The 16,347-nt window shown below is 42.3% G+C and overlaps 1 protein-coding gene across 7 annotated transcripts in view; it reads left to right on the top strand.

Annotated features, from left to right (window-relative positions):
• Positions 1-16,347, top strand: part of DOCK4 (dedicator of cytokinesis 4) — a 414,714-nt gene that overhangs the window by 107,763 nt on the left and 290,604 nt on the right. Inside the window, exons 1-2 of one of the 7 annotated variants that reach the window (XM_048836084.2) lie at positions 7,654-7,760; positions 9,982-10,171. The exons of 5 other annotated variants lie outside the window; for them this stretch is intronic. The gene's annotated coding sequence lies outside the window, so the exon portion shown is untranslated. Of the gene's footprint in view, positions 1-7,653; positions 7,761-9,981; positions 10,172-16,347 lie in introns of those variants that run through there. One more of the 7 variants, XM_048836083.2, reaches the window with a different exon arrangement.

Here is a 16,347-nt window from a genome sequence, read left to right as displayed (position 1 = left end):
TACAGAAGACATTATATACACACAGAGACCATGAAACAATACCTCCTCCCAAATCCAGGTTCCCTCACTCCCTCACCCCCCTCCAAAAACCACACACACAAACTCACTCTCCTGCTGGTAATAGCTTATCCAAAGTGACCACTCTCCCTACAATGTGCATGATAATCAAGGTGGGCCATTTCCAGCACAAATCCAGGTTTTCTTACCCCCCCCACCCCCATACACACACAAACTCACTCTCCTGCTGGTAATAGCTTATCCAAAGTGATCATCAAGTTGGGCCATTTCCAGCACAAATCCAGGTTTTCTCACACTCCGCCCACCCCCCCACCCCCCAGACTCACTCTCCTGCTGGTAATAGCCCATCCAAAGTGACCACTCTCTTCACAATGTGTATGATAATCAAGGTGGGCCATTTCCTGCACAAATCTAGGTTCTCTCACCCCCTCACCCCCCTCCAAAAACCACACACACAAACTCACTCTCCTGCTGGCAATAGCTCATCCAAACTGACCACTCTCCACTAGCCGTCACCTTCAGCCCCCAACTAAAACCCCTCCAATGCATTATTAAGGATCTACAACCTATCCTGAAGGATGGCCTAACACTCTCACAAATCTTGGGAGACAGGCCAGTCCTTGCCTACAGACAGCCCCCCAACCTGAAGCAAATACTCACCAACAACCACATACCACACAACAGAACCACTAACCCAGGAACCTATCCTTGCAACAAAGCCCGTTGCCAACTGTGCCCACATATCTATTCAGGGGACACCATCACAGGGCCTAATAACATCAGCCACACTATCAGAGGTTCGTTCACCTGCACATCCACCAATGTGATATATGCCATCATGTGCCAGCAATGCCCCTCTGCCATGTACATTGGTCAAACTGGACAGTCTCTACGTAAAAGAATAAATGGACACAAATCGGATGTCAAGAATTATAACATTCATAAACCAGTCGGAGAACACTTCAATCTCTCTGGTCACGCAATCACAGACATGAAGGTCGCTATCTTACAACAAAAAAACTTCAAATCTAGACTCCAGCGCGAAACTGCTGAATTGGAATTCATTTGCAAATTGGATACTATTAATTTAGGCTTAAATAGAGACTGGGAGTGGCTAAGTCATTATGCAAGGTAGCCTATTTCCCCTTGCTTTTTCCTACCCCTCCCGCCCCCCGACGTTCTGGTTAAACTTGGATTTAAACTTGGAGAGTGGTCAGTTTGGATGAGCTAGTGCCAGCAGGAGAGTGAGTTTGTGTGTGTATGTGTTCCCCGGGGAGGGGGGGGGTGAGAAAGCCTGGATCTGTGCTGGAAATGATTATCATGCACATTGTAGGGAGAGTGGTCACTTTGGATAAGCTGTTACCAGCAGGAGAGTGAGTTTGTGTGTGTGGTTTTTGGAGGGGGGTGAGGGAGTGAGAGAACCTGGATTTGGGAGGAGGTATTGTTTCATGGTCTCTGTGTGTATATAATGTCTTCTGTAGTTTCCACGGTATGCATCCGATGAAGTGAGCTGTAGCTCACGAAAGCTCATGCTCAAATAAATTGGTTAGTCTCTATGGCTTGTTAAATTACGTTATGATGAAATAGAGTGACCAGGTGTCCGGTTCTTGACTGGAACACCTGGTTGAAAAGGGTTCCTGGTGGCTCCAGTCAGCACCATTGGCGATGCCACGCAGCGGGGCTGGCAGGCTCCCTGCTAGCCTCCATGTTGTGTGGCTCCCAGGAAGGAGACAGCATATCCCTCCTACGCGTAGGGGCTCCCAGGAGGCTCCGCATGCTGCCCCCACCCCAATTGCTGCCCCTGCAGCTCCCATTGGCCGGGAACCACAGCCAATGGGAGCTGCAGGGGCGGTGCCTGCGGATCAGGCAGTGCACAGAGCTGCCTGCATAGGAGCCAGTGCATAGGAGCTGGAGGGGGGACATACCGCTGCTTCTGGGAGCTGCTTGAGGTAAGCGCCATCCAGAGCCTGAACCCCTGACCCCCTCCCATGCCCCAATCCCGTGCCCCAGCACTGATCTCCCTCCCACCCTCTGAACCCCTCACTCCCAGCCTGGAGCATCCTCCTACACCCCAAGCCCCCCACCACAACCCCCTTCCCCAGGCCTGATCCCCCTCCCACCCTCCAAACCCCTCGGTCCCAGCCTGGAGCCCCCTCCCTCATTTCTGACCACACCCGAAAACCTGCACACCAGCCCAGAGCTTGTATCTCCTCCCAACCCCCTGCCTCAGCCTGGAGCCCCCTCCCATACTCTGAACCCCTTGGCTCCACCCCCCCCAGCCTGGAGCCCCCTCCAACACCTCAAACCCCTCATCCCTGGCCCCACCCCCAGTTGGATCCCTCACCCCATCTCGCATCCCAACCCACTGCCTCAGTCTGGAACCCCCTCCTGCACTCTGAACTCCTCATTTCTGGCCCCACCCTGGAGCCCACACCCCAGCCCCTGAGCCAGCCCAGTGAAAATGAGCGAATGAGTGAGGGTGGGGAAAGCGAGCGATGGGGGCGGGAGCGGGAATGGAGTGAGTGGGGGATGGGGCCTCAGAAAAGGGGTGCGGCATGGGTGGGGCAAGGATGTTCAGTTTTGTGCAAGTAGAAAGTTGGCAACCCTATGATGAAAGCAAGCTTGTAGCTTCCCTTTAGACCTGAGGGGGAAAGTGGCTGCCCAGAGAAACGTGAGACTGTAAATCACAGTTATTTTTCCTGTGTTTAAAAATGAAATCCAGTCTTATGTAAAAATAAATGCACAACAGTATGTGAAAATATTCCCTCATGAAGGGAAGCAATAGCTTTGTGCCTCTGCCTACAGCAGTCTCTGTTGTGTTGTAACAACAGCTTTGCATGAGTATTAGCTTTATCACTAAAGAAAAAAAGTTAAGGCTTCAAGAAATTCCAATGTTGGCTTTTAGATTTTTTTTTCTACAGTAAAATGGACTGATAGACGTGTATGTGGAATTGTATGTGTTCAGTACTGGTATCAGCTAAGAAAATTTACCTGAAATTTAAATAATCAGAGCTGGTTTTGTCTATTGTGCCTTTCTCTGATCCTGGATATTTTGGAAGTCTTTATCCACTTCCTCTTGCAGAAGGCTTGAGTGGAGGAGAATGCTATTTAGTAGCTAGGATTCAGTATGAGAGACTACATCTATAATATGGGTCTGAATGATGCAAGCATGTTAGCAACCTTCTATAAGATATTTCATAGAGCAGGTTAAGAGAGTCTTGAAAGGGAATTTTTGGACAGAGAACGGATTTAAAAAAAAATGGAAAAATACACTTAAACATGAAACTTTCTCCTGCTTGTGAGATATGCAATACAGATTTGTCATGCAAAGACTTAAGGTTTGTCTACACTATAGATATCAATTACTGGTGTAGCTGCACCAGTGCAAAACCTCTGATATAGATGCGCTGCACTGGTGCAAGTCAGTTTTCACCAGAGCAGAATGTGTGCACTAGACGTTTGCACCAATGCAGCTACACCAGTGGCTAAAATCTTAATGTAGACAAGGCTCAAATATTGCTCCTGTTGTAGGAGGTAGGTTAGTCTGACTGTGTCTTAAGTGTAAGAGTGGAAAGACAAACTGGATTCACTGTTGTCTGTCTACTTTTTTTCCTTTTTTCTGAATAAATTCCTACTTAACTATCTCTTTCTCTCTGCCTGGGTAATGATGTTTTCTATAAAGCCTAAAGCCAGACTGATCGTACTGGGTGATGTGTATGACACTAAAGATCTGCCCAAGGATGCAAAGAGCTGTCTCAGAGTGACCTTCTGTGTTGGCTGAAAAATCCATAATTTCTTGCTGTTTTACATTCTCTCCCTGCTTCATGTCTTCCTTAATCTTGAGGGAATTTGTGTAACTGCAACTTTGGGTGCTTAGGATTGAGGAGGAAATGTCTGTTGTGGGCAATATTAACTCATAATGAACCATGGTTTTTTTTTTTTTTTTTTTGGTAGACTACATTCTGTCTGACTCAGTTTGGGAATCTCTAGTCGCCAATGCTGCTCACCTTGTATGTGCATATAAATCAAAGTTGGTGACATGGCAAGCATTTTAGCGTGGTAGAGAATGCAATTCAACAAAAATAAACTTCCAGAGCACCTGAAGCAAGCTTTTGTTGTTGTTCTTTGTTTAACAAGTTTTCGCAGAGAGCCAGAGCTGCTTTTATTATTTGTTACTGTTTGTATTATGGCAGCACCTAGAGACCCCAGTTAGGATTCCCATTGTGTTAAGTGCTGTACAAATATAATGTGTGTGTGTGTGTTTATATGTGTGTGTGTTTATATATATATATATATATATATATGTTTGTACAGCACTTAATATATATAGTGTCAGCGGGAAAGAATATTTATTTTCTTATTTCTTCAAGATACTGTTTTGGAATCTCAGACTCCTATATTGGCCCTTGATCCTGCCTGAGGTATTTGGACATTATTGTAATATATAAATGGAATGATGATGATGATGATTTGTTGTAAGGATGTTTTCTTTATATATGGAAGCCCTTTTCAGGGAGGTGTGCTCCGAAGAGGAGGGCCTTAATGATGCTTTGTTACTTAGTGGACTGTACCGTGCATTTCTTCTGCCTAGCTGGGGGGACAGCATGTACGTGAGGATTCATAGGTGTCAAGTGTTTCGCAGGTGGTGAAGGGCAGCCCTACAGAATGAAATCTTCTATTTATTTTGCAGGGCAGGGACAGGGCAAGTTTCCAACACATACACACTTCCCTGCCAGCATGACTCATCCCTGATCTAGGGGCCGGGGTGGAGGCTTCTGCTTGGGATAATGAGTTGTTCTCCCTCCACGACCCATTGAATTATTGAGTCTATCAGTTAGTGCAAATTACAGTGGTGAGTTAGTGCTGCAGTAGTTGGACCTAAGAACCCACCTAACCCCTCTCAGATAAGGGCCACCAGACATCAAACTGGAGACCTACAGGTGTAGGGCCTTGTAACCTTTTAGCCATGCCCTAGTGCCTAGCGTCCCCCAATACGTGCTAACTGTAGGAAGGTTTTATTTTTATTGTAATCTCACACACACAAACTCTTGTAACGTAACATGAAGTTTGCAAAGTCACCTGCTAGAAAGTTGGAAAATGCTAAACCTAGGTTGGCTGTGCACCCTTAATTCTGTCCCCTTCTACATGTATCTATTATGATACAATCTTTAAAGACATGATCCTGTGCTTTTTCCTCCTTCATCCCCAAATGGGTCATTAGCAGGAAGCTTAACAGCCACAGCACAGACTTCTTCCACTTGCAGTGAAGAAATAACTGGTACTGAGAGAGCCAGGCACAGCCCTGGGGGCTGTGGTGCACAGACAGTGAGATACTTGAGGGTGTTGAAAGTTTGGAGGACTTAGGGCAGCCTCCCCCATTCTACTCCATCCCTTTTTAGCCCTATATTCTGCATTCTGTCCATTATGAGACCGTGCCATACCTCTTCTTCCCGCCCCCTCCCCCAGCCTTCCCCTTCCCCAGGACTGTGTTCTCAGCTCTTCATTCTTTTTTAGCTCTTCATTCTGCCCCCACCTTCCCTCCAGGACTCAGGAATCCTGCACAACAGCAGCCTCTAGCAGCCAGCCAAAGAAACTGAGGCTCTTGTCCATAGCCTAAGGATGTATGAGGATCCACCTGGGTTGTGGGAATGTCCAACAGGATGACCAAGTGTGTGAGTATCACATGAGATGTGTGACCCTTGGCAGCCTGTTTCAAGACCATATTATCTTCTAGGAAAGAAACTGGGTAAACCAAAAAGAAAAGGAGTACTTGTGGCACCTTAGAGACTAACCAATTTATTTGAGCATGAGCCAAATTACACTTTAGGGGTACATTGATAACCAATGCCAGGCTGCTTGCAGCAAAGCTGAGAAAAAATGTCTAGGGTGTCATCAGGGATAAAACTAGGAGTGATGGGTTGAAATTAGAAACAGAAAACTTAGGCTGAACCTGAGGAAAGAGTTGCTAATGGTAAGACCTGTTTGTGTGATTAATCATTGCAGGAAAGTGACTGACTGGCATTTAAACAAGACTGGAAAAAGCACTATAAAAGTATACTGTAGGAAATAACCATGCATTGGCAGGAGGATTGTCGATTCTAGATGACCCAGTGAGTCTCTTCCTTCTCTAACAACTATCATTTACTTAAGATGTAGACCTGGAAAGTGCAAATCTTTCCCAGATGGGTAATTTGGTAGGAGAGACAGCAAGCCGTTTTCTCAGACTTGATTATAACTGTTGGATTGGGTGGCTGTTCAGTCTCATAAAAAAGTAGTTCTGTATATTTAAATGTACAGTTATTTTTATGCTAATCAAAGGGCCTCAGATCAGTTTTGCAAGTTTGTGGCAAACACCTTGTTAGCCAGTGTCTCCATAATTTTACTCATGTTATTTACTAACTACAGCGAGAGGAATGTGGAAAAAAAATACAGGATAGGAGCAAGGAGGCTAAATAGGCAAATGATGAATGCAAAGCAGTTCTTTTAGGTTATTGCCATGTTTTGTTCTTCTGGCTGTGTGTTGAATTGAACTGTATCCTTAATTTTCCACCTCCCCATTTCTAGGCTGATTTAAGTAGTTGATAAAAACACAAATGAAGGAAAACTGAAAGTGCTCCACAGCAGATTCAGTATATTTTGTAATTGTTCATGTTTTAAAGTGACATGTCCGCACAAAGAATAGGTGCAAGCCCTTGTCACTCTGCTCTTGATTGAATGTCTTGCCAGTAGAGGACATTGCCAATGTCTTGCTAGTTAAATCTGCATCATAAAGCAACGAAAGGAAGAATGTTCTTGTGGTTAAGACACGGGATAGGAGTCTGGGGCCCAGGGATCTATTCTTGGCTCAGTCACAGACTGCTTGTCTAACTTTGGGCAAATAACTTAGCTTCCTCATTTTAAATCAAGGATAATTTTCCAACCTCACAGGCTTGTTGTAAGATCATAGTCATTACTTTTGTTTTGTTTTTTTTATTTTTTGTTTAAAGAGCTGGTGCTTGCAGTGGTATTGATGAAACCCTGGTCTTTTAGGTCTACCATGCAGTGCATATATCCATGCCTGTTAAACTCCTTTCCCTGTCTTTATTTTCATCTTCAGTCTCAATTTTGAGATTATTTTGAGACCAATCAGTGGTATCCTTAGCATGTGCAGGACTGCAGACGTAATTTAGATTGCAACTTTGAACCTCTCCCTGCCCTCCCTTCATTTTAGCTTGTTCCTTTGTTTTATGCCCTCTGCATTTGATGTGCTCACAAATGACTGTTTTGGGGGATAGACCAGATGATAACGCTAGCCTGCCTTTTCATATATTCAGCTTGTGTTTTATTCTAAACTTTATTTTTTCCATGAAATAACCTCTATATTCCTCTTCTCCACCAATTTTATCCAGGAAGGATTTGCTGTGGATTTACTGTAGTGGGCATATCTCTGATTTCAAAGCTAGTCTGGAGTGTTTAAAGAATTGTTAACGTCCTCTTTCTCACTTGTCAAACCTTGTTTTGGAGGGTTACGGGGTTGTAAATCATCTTGTGAACCAAAACAGGGGGAATAAAGGTTCAAGATCAACTTAGATATGTGTCCCTCTTCCATTTAATTGTCAAATTATTTATCTTCTTTTTACCCAGGGTTTGACACAAAATGTGAAAGTTCACAATTTCTTCAGCGGGAAGAGGACAAGGAGATATAAAAATACCAGAAATTATCATTCTCAATATTTGACTGACTGGTCTCCTGTAACCTGAAGGTGAAATAGTTGATCCGTAAAATGAATGTGTAACAGGGCCTGGATAGGGAAAGAGGGCTCTTCAGAGTCATCCTGTCATGTCTTTAACCCTTCTCTTCACATAAGGTTCACTACCGTTGAGAGAGAATGACAGAAGCTCTTGTAAACTCCAACAAGAATACAAAAGGGGTTGGAACAACTCTATCAGAGGCAAGAGGGCTGGGATCCAGGAGGTTCTGCAGAAGTTAAAAAAGGAGAAAGTACTCTCTCCGCCTCCTTTCTTTTACAGTTCCCATTTTTTTCTTTTCATCTTGCCATTTTCCCTCATAGTCTTTTCTTTAGTCCTTCTGTTTACTTCCACTCTCACCACCCCACACACTCCACTGATGTCAGTAACTTGCTACTTCCTTCTCTGTCTCCCAACCACCTTTTGTTAATGATCTGTATGTGGACAAAGTCAGCAAAGGGAATGGGTTAGTGGCAGCAATAAAAATAAAACATATTTTAAAACATTGCAATGTAAAAATAGGAAGCCTTAATACAGATGGCGGGCATGGAAATACCCTGCGGTTTCATTTTGTGTTTCTTTTTAGGAATGGTATAACATACATGCTGAGTATGTGTGTTTGAAAGATCCTATTTCCAGATGTCAGAATACAATTTTCTACCATTTTTTGCTGTCAGATGTTTAAAAAAATTAAAAAGGGCTCTCCAAATAGCTTACTTTAATAGGTGAAAAGCAACAGTAGGCACAGAGTTTAATTCTGGGTTATGACGAGCTGTATAATATTCCATTTACCTCACAGAACATCTCACGGTAGGTTCCTTAATTCTACATTGGAGGATATTTTGTAAAGGAAAAATCAGAGAGATTACAGAGTGGTATTCATAAAACCAGAAATCTACTTTGTCACTCAAAATTCCAAAACATGATGGAGGCTTCAAAATTGTAGATAAATGGAATCCCATGGATTGCCTCTTTGAATATTTCAAAAGCTTTTGACAGGTCCTCTCAAAAGAGACTGTTGAAGAAATTAAATTACCTTGGATTAAAGGGTAAAGTCTTGCATCAGTTAGAAACTGATTGTACGGTTTAGAACAGAACTCATCTCGGAGTGAAGAGAAGTCAATAGTATGGTGTCTCAAGCAGTCGATTTTGGGGTCAGTGTTACATGTTTTCAATAAAGATTTGTGGAAGACACAGAGCAACTTGATGAAATTTGTTTATTTCACAATACTATTAACATTAGTAAAAACTACAGTAGGCATTACCAAACTCTCAGATCAATGTAGGAGACGGGGTAGCTAAAACAGCAGACGGAATTAAATAGATAAGTGTAAATTAACACAAATTAATTTAAACTCACACACACACTCTGCTCTGAAATAAATGGATTCTCTCAGGGAGGAGAAAATGGTTTGGGGGAGACCTCTTGAATTGCTCAATGAATGATTATCCCATTTGCAACATCATTTTAAGAGCATATAAGATTATTGTATATACTTCAAAAATGACTAGAAAAATCAGAAAATGTTGCTATGAAGTGATGATTCACCTTCACTTGGAGTAGTGTTTAATTTTGAATCCTCAACTCAAAAAGGATACACAGTATAGGTTATGGATTCAAATCCATCTCTGCTCAAAAGTAAAGTTATGGAAATTGGTTATCTACTGATTCTTTTTGGTGGAACTGTGTGAGATGAGTTGGTGATTCAGCTCAGTTCCTAGTGGGCATGTGTCTACATCCTAAATGCACCACCCCATTTGACAGAAATTGACACCCTCTTTGGTAATTTTAACAGAGAAGCCAATAAATATTTGGGAACCAAATTACTCTTTCCCTTTTTAGCTGGTCCCTGTAGAAGATGAAGATGATTAGTAATCACTTTGCCCCATAAAACGAGCGCCAGGGGACCTTCCAAGAATCTGAAAAAAAGTTAAAGGGTCATGGAAGATGGCATTTTATGCAATATGTAGTTAATTTATACTACAGAGGCTACTACAAGAAGTTATTGAAACAAATAGTTTGACAAGATTTTTAAAAGATTTTAATAATTTAATGAATATTAGTAACATTTGTAGCAACAAAAGCTACAGTTAAATCAGATGGAAGAGAGGTCAAGCTTCCTGCTTTATGGCACCTATTGATTGCCTGCGTGGGTTAGGTAAATACCCATGCCCCCATTTCTGATCATTATACAATGATTTTTATGTGGTATTTTTGTTGTTACTTGCCTCCAGAGCCCCTGGTATTGCCAACTGCAAGAAGTCGGATACCAGTTTGGTTCATTCAATGACAGTCCCCTGGTTTGGAATCTTGAGAACCAATAGAAAATGCGATGAGATCTTTTTGACCCAGTGGAAATGTGACTTTCTGCTGTACCACGTCCTGTTTTATTTCTGCACTACAAACTGTTGAACTGGATCCAAGGTAGAACTGTAAAAATACTCTGCATTATGCCATAGTTGGTTAGAACTCTGACCCATGTTTAAATTTTCTGTTTTATTGATAATAGGAAAACAGAATCTCTTTGTTAGCAGGATTTTTTGACTGATTAAAATAGCTGACTCGTTACACATTAATATTTACTTTAGTTGTGTAGTGCATGAATTCCTTTAATTGATCTCAATTAATGTAATAAAATTGGAAGGGAGGGGGTGGGGTCAGATTGCTATGACTGATGTTTTGGGAAGTAGCAACAACTATCCCTGTGCTGAACGAGGGGGGTTGCTCTAAACACTTCCTGCCTTTGTTCAGGTCATTGCAGCAGGATCTAAAAAAACAGACAAAAACGTAACAGATGGCAAATTGGTATAGGAACCAGACAGACATAGTCTAAGCACAGAACATATAGCTAAAGTGCAACTGCTTTATATTTGTTTAAAAGTCAAGCCACCCATGTGTGCATTGAATGCATGAAATATTGCAGAAGCAGAAAAGACTATCCAAGGAGCAAGAAGGTTGGAGTAGGGAGATCCTAATGGCTAGCTTTACTAAAAGCAAATTTGGTCAAGGTAACTTAATCTTACAATGTAATACAAGGTAACTCGCTTCTTACAATGTAATAAATAATTAACATAATTGTTACATTCACATAAGCGTTTTTCCTTCCCCTGTCTCTACCCTACAAATCTACCTGCATGTAGATCAGCTGCTCTCATGTCTTCTTTGTCCCAGCTAAAGGTAATTTTCAGGAATGAATAGTGCTTTTGTTGATGGGATGTGACTATGACCTACAGAATACTAGACTAGAGCTCCAGGCCTTGTTTGAAATAGAAAATTCGCCACAGATGAAAATTTATTTTTCCTTTAATGTATATACATCTTGAATAGAACTGGATCTGTCATAAAGTCTTGTCTTCATCTGGAATATGTAAATTATTATGTGCAAAAATCTGGTCAGGCTGAGATTTTAGTTACATATGTTAGGAAACTGAGAATTATAGGACCAAATTCTCTGGGTAGGGGAAGAGAGCAGGAAAGTAAGTGATGGCCCCAAAAGCTGTGTATGTAAAGGAGCTCGAGGAATGACTGATGGAAACTTCCTTGTAAGGGAGAACCTTGAATTGTGCTCCAGCCAGGACTGCAATAAAATGGAAGACATTCTAATTCCTTAGAGGATTCATGTCATCAACACATAGCTCCCAGTATAAAGCTATTTGTACTGCATGTCTTGTGACACTTGTTGTAGAATAGACATCACACCAGCATTTGCAACTTGTCCATGGTGGATGAGCTATGCCACTGACTCACTGTGTCTTAGGGCTGGTCCATTTTCTCATCTTTAAAAGGGGGAGCATACTTGTCTCTTACAGGAGGGCTGTTAGGTTTAGTTCCTTAATGTTTGTAAAATGCTTTGAAATCCTCAGACAGAAAGCCTTATAGAAATGCAAAATATCGGCATTATATTTTTAGAAGGACAAAGTCCATATGTTCTGGTTTGTTTTTAAACCTGGCTGGATTTTTGTTGAAGATGGAGAGTTTTCCTGTTTACCAGGCCTAATGGCACCTGTCAGATTCTGTACAAGAGGATAAGATCTTTCCAATTGATCTACTAGGAGAGATAAGCTCAGCTGCAGACACAGACTGATACTGATGCAGAACCCTTTGGGAGTTTTTAGGTAGATGACATCTTCAAATTCCAGGGCTCTGCTGTGGAATCCAGAATGTAATCAGAATTAAATAGCAGAGAACTTTATTTTTGTGCTGTTTGTTATGAATAAAAATGACTGTGCTTTACAAATATGAGCTTTGCTGGGTCCTGGGCTTTCCCATCCCTTGTTAATTACCTGTAGACAGTCAGTCTCTCTCTTCATCATCCTCCCAGCATCTATTATACCTCTAAGTCCTCTCCTGAAGCACTTTCATCTTTGCTATGAAAACCCCTTGAAAGAACCTTAATGAAAAATGTTCACTCATAGGGCTTGATGTGAAAAGTACTTTTTTCTTTCCTTGCCCATTGATTGAAAGTAATTTTAAAAAAGTAAAATTTGTGGCAACTGCTCTCCAAGGTCTCACTTCCAAATAGATCCTCTTCCCACCTCCCCCTCAAAAGTTAATACTTCTGAAATAGGGAGTATGAGGCTTCTGTCAGTTAAGTGTTATATATCTACCTTGTGTGTGAAACTCACTGGGACTTTATCTTCACTGTAGGATCACAAGGACTGCATTGTCTTAAAACCACTTCTGTAATTGTACTTCTTTTCCCCTCCTACTCCATGAGATAATAATGCCTGGCTGAGTGCATGGCCACTTCTCAATGCTGAGCAGGGACCTCTTACAGGGTGGCCATTCAGCTCTCCAGCCAATCAAGCATGGCCATGGGAGTTTTGGATTCCCAAGCTATCCAGAGCCACTCATGCAGCTCTGCAGAGTGGCATGGGGCAGTAGTCCATCTCTGGCCCCACCCCTGCTCCTCACATAGAAAACAACTTTTTCTTTCTAACCCCCCCCCCAAACACCCTCCTTACTTCTTATGATCTTAGACCTTGAAGGCCTAAGCCCTTTGCCTTCCCAGTAGTTCTGTGCATGGCTCCCTTCATCTCCTAGTAACACAGATGCCACCAGCCTGTTAACAGAGAGCAGCAATGCTAAAGGGAGCTGTGCTGTATCGTGGCTGGAGGAGGCAGAAAGATTTGGCTCTGGACCTTGCAACAGAGAGATCCTGTTGCTTGCTATCCTGTAAGGCTCAAAACCCAGGAACATCTGCCTTCGCTGGGCACGAGAGGGAATCTGAAGGAAATAAGGGCCAACAGATTCGGGAAGTGAGAGTGTTTCCTGGCTGGCAGAGGAAAATTAGGTTGAGGTAGAGGCAAAAGAAGGGGACGGCAAACTGTGTTCTAGTCACTTACATATGCAGCATGGTCTAGGGGATAGAGCACTGGACTGGGACTCTGGAGACCTGGATTCTGGTCCCAGCTGTTCTACTGGCCTGCTTGGTGACCTTGGACAAGTCATTTCAACTCATGCTTCAGATTCTCCCTCTGTAAAATGAGGTTATGATTCTTACCTCCTTTTGTAAAGCACTTTGGGACCTATTGATGAAAAGCATTATATATAGCAGTAGCATTATATGCAAATCTCTTTCTCACTACCAGTTCAATAACACTTTGTTGGCATAACAAGCTATACAAGTGTTGTCATCATGTAAAAAGAAGACAGGTCTGTCCGAGTTAGAGTTAGACAGAGTGAATGGGATTTCTCCCCTGCTAGGCTGTTGTGTATCTCTGATTTGATGGCAGGTTGCTATCGCGCATGAAGCTATTTCTGCTTCAGGGTTATGCACAAGTTATCCTCTGCTGTTTTACGGAAGTCTTTGCTTTTTCTGATAACTGGAAGAAACACCTTTCTCAGACTTCCTTGTATTTAGATATTAAATTAAATGTAAATGTCTGTTTCTATTTCCCCTCTGTTTCATTCACTTCACAGTCATTTCTCCCTCAGGTTGGCCTGTGCTTTGTGTCTCCTAGTTTCCATCTCTATTTTCTAGCTGCCGAAGCCGTATTTGTTACCAGTCTGCCTTAGTTTTGTACAGTTCACTGTGGAGACAATAATCTACTGGTGTGTCCACTTTGTGCAAGGATTTCTCATGTTTTGGTTTGACCTTAGCAGCAATTCCTATTTGTGCCTACGTGTTATACTGAGTATTCTTCAGTTTTGTGTAAGGTTATTTTCTTCACTGCCTGGGAGGTTGATATTGATGAGATCTGGCAATGATATAGAAAAGTGTACTAGATTTTCATTGAGATTTGGTGTTTTGATCCTCTGCTGCTATGCAGTGAGGGGAGCATTTGTTACAGGAGTCTGGGCTTGAGAAAGCCCCCATTTCTTTTCTCTCCCTCCCAAAAGAAGTGAACTGAAAATCTCTGCTCACTAAAAGTGCTAATAAGGAAGCTCAGTGGCTTCATCGTGTCTGCCAGCAGTGATAACAGTCCTTCAGTGGTGTCTATGCTGGGAATTTGCCCTTGTTACAGCTGTCACTGTAGCTGCTTGAATTGGTATACCATTTGGTATATCGCTATAAGCTATACCAATTGCTGTTTATAGTGGCTTTGTCTGTCTACAAACTGGACACTGATAACTGAAGCCCCCAATGAGGAATATGCAAAAGGATGGTGGGGGAGTATAGTATCCATAGGTCAGTAGCTTAAGCGGGATGGGAAGAGAAACTCTCCTAGAGAATACAATACCACCAGCCATCACTTACCAGAAGCAAGACGACAGGAGGAACCCCGACCTTATTTTCCTATTTGTTGCCTGAGCTCAGATTTACTTAAAATTTCTTGGCAAACTATTATGCCCAAATATCTGAAGCCAATTCAAAGATTAAAAAGTTGAAACTGATGTGGAAGTCTCTTGGCTGTTATAGCAAAAGGGAGTTACCCTCAGGGATTTATTGTGAAGAAGTTTCCACTTCAAATTCTTCCCTTAACTTCGCTCTCCCTCCTCTCTCACTTTTTTTCTTTGCTCCTTTTACTTTTTTTTGGTAGCTTACCCTTCTAAGCATCAACTTTGTCAGACCTAGACTTCTTTGAACTACAGGTTCAAATTCCACCTGTACTGAGTCTGTCTTTTTCTTCATGGGTTTATGAACTGAGTACTATGTGGTTTACTCTGGTTCAGGTGAAACTTTAAAAACCAAGAGCCAAATTTTCAAGTAGTTACTGATTTAGGTTTTGGCTGCCCAGTTTGAAATACCTTGGGTCTGATTAATGGAGGTGCTGAGCTCTTGTTGACTTCAGTTACAGGGTGGGTGTAGCACTTTTGAAAAACATCAGATACAATCTGTCTGAAGGTGGGCACCCAAAAATCACTTTTGAAAACATTGACCCAAATTCCTCTCTGTCCTTGTTAAACTTTTAAAGATCTCCCACAAGAGCAGGGTATTGTTCTCACTTCTCTACCAGAAACTTCCTTTCCTGGGTAACAGACTTTGTACCATTTTGCTGCTACCCTACAGGCATTTTCTTATCTTCACTACAGTTTTTTACCTTAGTAATTCTCTTACCTTAAAAACAAACAAACAAAAATAAACGAACGAGGAGTCCTTGTGGCACCTTAGAGACGAACAAATTTATTTAGGCACAAGCTTTCGTGGGCTAGAACCCACTTCATCAGATGCATGGAGTGGAAAATACAGGAGCAGGTATAAATTCATGAAAAGATGTGAGTTGCCTTACCAAGTGTGAGGTCAGTCTAACGAGACAATTAAATTGACAGCAGGATACCAAGGGAGGAAAAATAACTTTTGAAGTGGTAATGAGAGTGGCCCATTTCAGACAGTTGACAACAAGGTGTGAGTAACAGTAGGGGGAAATTAGTACTGGGGAAATTAGGTTTTGTAATGACTCAACCACTCCCAGTCTTTATTCAGGCCTAATCTGATGGTGTCCAGTTTGCAAATTAATTCCAGTTCTGCAGTTTCACGTTGGAGTCAGTTTTTGAAGGTTTTTTTTGTTGAAGAATTGCCATTTTTAGGTCTGTTTATTGAGTGATACAACTGCATTTGCTCCAATCCCTCAGACAGAGACAAACACCTACAGGATCTCTATCAAGAGTTCTTAAAACTACAAAGCGTTCTTACAAACTACCCACCTGGTGAGGTGAAGAAACAGATTGACAGAGCCAGAAGGGTACCCAGAAGTCACCTACTACAAGACAGGCCCAACAAAGAAAGTAACGGAACACCACTACCTGTCACCTGCAGCCCCCAACTAAAACTTCTCCAGCACATCATAAAGGATCTACAACCTATCCTGAAGGATGATCCCTCACTCTCTCAGACCTTGGGGGACAGGCCAGTCCTTGCTTACAGACAGCCCCCCCACCCTGAAGCAAATACCAGCAACTTCACACCACACAAAAAAACACCAACCTAGGAACCAAATCCTGCAACAAACTCCAGTGCCAACTCTGTCCACATATCTATTCGAGGGACACCATCATAGACCTAACCACATCAGCCACACTATTAGGGGCTCGTTCAGCTGTGGAATGAGATCCCGTTGTGCTAGAAAGTGTAGAAATACAGAGTAGTAGAAGGTGCCTGCCTCAAAGAGTTGATAATTTAAATAGACAAGACATACCCCTTCCCACACAAGGTGACT

Source organism: Caretta caretta, chromosome 1 (genome assembly GCF_965140235.1).
Source record: "Caretta caretta isolate rCarCar2 chromosome 1, rCarCar1.hap1, whole genome shotgun sequence".
Lineage (NCBI taxonomy): Eukaryota > Metazoa > Chordata > Testudines > Cheloniidae > Caretta > Caretta caretta.
Note: the sequence above shows the minus strand (reverse complement) of the source record. Positions and strands in the feature narration are given on the sequence as shown.